Source organism: Anneissia japonica, unplaced genomic scaffold (genome assembly GCF_011630105.1).
Source record: "Anneissia japonica isolate Jap-2015-1 unplaced genomic scaffold, ASM1163010v1 scaffold287882_len63547_cov163, whole genome shotgun sequence".
NCBI classification, from domain to species: domain Eukaryota; kingdom Metazoa; phylum Echinodermata; class Crinoidea; order Comatulida; family Comatulidae; genus Anneissia; species Anneissia japonica.
Genome location: NW_022715445.1, coordinates 8,893 through 13,274, shown reverse-complemented (window position 1 = coordinate 13,274; position 4,382 = coordinate 8,893).

Here is a 4,382-nt window from a genome sequence, read left to right as displayed (position 1 = left end):
CCTATATGAATCTGAAACATTAATATTGTATTTTGGAATATAACTAATTAATCTTGCATTATGTAGACCTATGTATAATAAGCGTAATTATTATATACTGTACGTTTCAAAAACCGAAAGGTCCACTGTTTAATCTCAGATAAGAAAGTATAATACATACTCCAAGTATTGAAATACACGCTATCGTGTTGGGATTCAATATTTCGACATTAATTATGTCATCATCAGGAAATCATTCCTAATTAATAATAATTAATGTCGAAATATTGAATCCCAACACGATGGCGTGTATTTCAATACTTGGAGTATGTATTATACTTTCTTATCTGTACGTTTCATTCCAGAAAAAAGTGATTGGTTACCGTATTTAAAATATCTTATACACTAACACGATTATATAAGTGGGCCATATAAAAATAGTAGTTTAAATTAATGATAAATCAAATTTATCATAGGCCTATTTATCATATAAACTGAATTATATATTTTTTATTCTACATATTTATTTTTGGTTTTCAGGTATGTTCAAGTTGGTAAAGGATCCCTTTTATTAACTGTTCTCCATTCATAGCTTCGTCAGGTCAGGCACCACCACCAAGCAGGTTCCTCTGGTCTTTGTGGTCATGTCTGCCTGGAAGATGGTTGATTATTGGTTTAGCAGTATATTAATCAACATATTAAAATGCAACTATGTAAATCGTATCAATAATATTAACATAAACATCGATAGATGCTATATAAAAATCATAAAATCCATTGGTTTGATTATCAGCATAATAACATAAGGCCCTATAAAAAATATTATTCGTTTATCACCCTATCTGGGCAGGAAAAGTGATGAGGGAGGGAGGCTTTTTTTAATTTTTTTTTTGCTAATGCCAAATATTACCCTTCGGTTGTTTGCTGGTGCAATGATATTCAAAGTAAAACATGATTTAAATAATGCAAACCTACTCACCAAACCAAATATCTACTCACTATATAATAAAAGAAATGAAAAAAATTAATTAATTAAATAATTTTTTTTTTTTTATTTAAAAAAAAAAAAAAAAAAATTGTTTCCAGTACCTACTCTATAAAAATCATAAAATCCATTGGTTTGATTATCAGCATAATAACATAATAATGTTAAATCATAAGTATTAGTATTACTAACTTGCAAAAAAACAACATTATTAACTAACACAAACGTAATAAAATCCACTGTTTTCCCACAAGAAATCATGGATACAGTAGCAATAGATTACAATAGGGAGATTATTGTTAACCACACACACATAGCATACGCACAGCTCTGTGCCTATTTGGCGTTCCATACAAATATATTACGGCCGAACAAGTGTACGGCCGAACCGGACGTCATTCTTTTAGAAGCTCATCACGACCTCCAATTTTTTCCCAACATCTGTTTTTACATCCACATTCAAAGACAGAAACTTTCCTCAATTCATCATCCATCACAGGATCTTCAAACAAAATCTCGTCTAGGCCATGGGGTAAAACCGGGCGCAAAACTCGATTTCCAAGGTTCTGTTGATTTTCTTTGTCACCTTCGTCTAGGCCTACTAAGCCTATACGGGCCAGATCGTCGTCGTCGTCATCGTCATCCGAAAGACGAAGAACAAAATCATTCTCTTCGTTGCTAGACTTCCTAGGCCTAGGAATACCAATACTCGAAGAACCACCACCACTCGTTCGCGGCTTCATACCGCCTCCACTACCACTACTGGTACCTTTTCTGTACTCATCTTCAGATTCCTCGTCATCAAATTCATTGCCAAAAAAATCTTTAATAAATTCATCGAATATATTGCAGTCTGAATCACCGACGATAGTTTCTCGATAAAATTCGAGCTTCTCTCTTTTTTTCTCGTCCAGGTTAATATAGCATTAAAACGGTAAGGAATAATAAAACAGCTGTAAACAAGTAACTTCGAGCTTCGATGAAAACATGTAACGCGCACTACTACCTTTCCGACGCTTCCATCGAAAACCCAAGCGACGCGGCCTTAGACACGCCCCAAAAATGGTCAGCTGACTGGATTAGACCAATCAGCATGCGTGTTTCTGTTTGTTGCTGGCCGCTTCCGAATTGTTTACAGTACCAAAACGACTGTTTTGTTTGGTTAAACAATTTGTGAGGATGACCTGACCAATCAAAATTGTAGCTGACATTCTAAGCTTTCCAACGATATCAAACTTGACACGAGTTTGACCCAGGAACACGATTGAAAAAACAGTAATTTCGTGAGTATTTTAAACGATGATTTGCCTTCGTTTTTCATACTTTCGGGTTCGAGTGTCTAACTAAATCACGTTTTACAGTATTTTTGGTACTTAAATGCGAAAAATATTATTTGAATCCTATTCTTAGATACTTAATATACATGTTTTTAATGAAACAAAATCGCCATCAACATCGCCACAAATAAGGATTTAGTATACAATTTTTAATTATGTTTTCCTGGTGTCTAAAATTAAAAGATTAAAAAACATCTGAAATCAAATTTAAATGTAAATACGAAGATTTGAAATCCGGTTTAAATTTGAAGAATATAGTGCCTGAAATGGCATGTTATTCAGTCACTGTCAGTTAAATGAAGAACTTCTTCCTCTTGTGCTGTAGCTGAAAGGAAAAAGACAGGAGGTATATTGCGTACAGCGTTTGGAAAGATTTGTAATGTTCATAATAACGTATTAGTGGTCTAATGGGCCAATGCATTAGTTAAGGATCAAATAAATTCAACTAGAATTTAAATTTATACAAATTGAAATGAACATATAGGTTCATCGAATAAATTATAGATCAAATAATTCATTAACTGGTCGATCAGCTGCTTAATTTACATTATCATTTAATCGGTTGTGACAATCACGTATTCAATAAATTATTCAATCAATCAATCACTTAATATTTAGTTAATTAGTTTAATTAATTATTAATACATGTAAAATCCAAACGTATGAAGTGGAAATGAAACTTACCTCTCTGCTTCTCGTCTCTGGCCTTTCTTCCAACTAATCGGTCTTAACTGTACTTAAGCCATGATTTTATTTTTTTTCTCAGATGTAGCTTCAGTGATATCCCTTTAGTCCTTTTTGCCAAAGCTAAATAAATTAAAAGTTTAAATTGACACAACTACAGATACAGTCATATGGGTTTATGTTTGAGAAAGACATGGTTGAAACGCTTCGTGCACATGTATTTCAAATAAATTGCGGCAAACTAACCACAATGTCTGTGGTTTTATTGAATATATTATGTATAATATATATATATATATATATACATATATATATATATATATACATTATATTATAATAACTTTCTCAACGTGAGAAAACATTATATAGTATAGTAGGTGGTCATCAAACTGCATAACCAGTGAATAAGCGTAAGTACAGTAATTTTGCTGCAATACATATATATATATATATATATATATATTTAACGCAATAAAATACAGCTTTGAGTTGTGGACAAAAATATGAAGCAATTTCTTCCTCAGTGTGAGGACAACACATTATTATCAATGACATTGTTAAAATTGATGACTCACTAAAATTGCTAAAACTTAAAATATATTTTTTAACAAGTGGTTATAAATAAATTATAGTAATCAAACCAATAATACAACAATTAGCATTTTTTAATAATGCTATTGAATTAAAAAAAATTATACATAGGCTGGTTGTGTCATTAGAAGTAGGGCATTAAATGTTACAGAATGTAAACTAAACTAATACATTTAGATGACCACCTACTTTACTTTATAATGTTTTCTCACGTTGAGAAAGTTCTGAGGACAGGACGACATATTCGTGTCTCTGTTATAATAGTATAATGTATTAATATTCATAGTTGTCTATATTTAATAATACAATTATTACGGATAATTTGAATAGAAATGGTTCTATTTACAGACATTTAAACATATTGTACTGTACTGTTGTTTAATTAATTTATTTATTACCCCATCTTTTGACTGCAACCACGGATATTCCATTAGATGAACATAGATTATTAAAATTGATATTATTTTTTGTAGTGCTAACGTGCAATTAAATCACTATTCTGCCCTGATTCAGAAAAAGGCGTTAACTACATTTTTTTCATAATTGAGATTTTTGTCTTATATGACTCCTGAGTGTATAATCTTTCACCTTAATTTAGTAGAAAGCCAAAAATATTACTCTAAATATGATATTTATTTTTTTATTGGGCATTATCTACACACACCACTACAAATAATTTGGAATAAGCCATTAACTACACAATACACTGTACAGCATTGAACGGTTGAATTCGCACACAGGCAGGAAGCAGTTATCCAATTAGGTGCCAGTGTGATGAATATTAATTAGATCTCCTCTAAAGATAA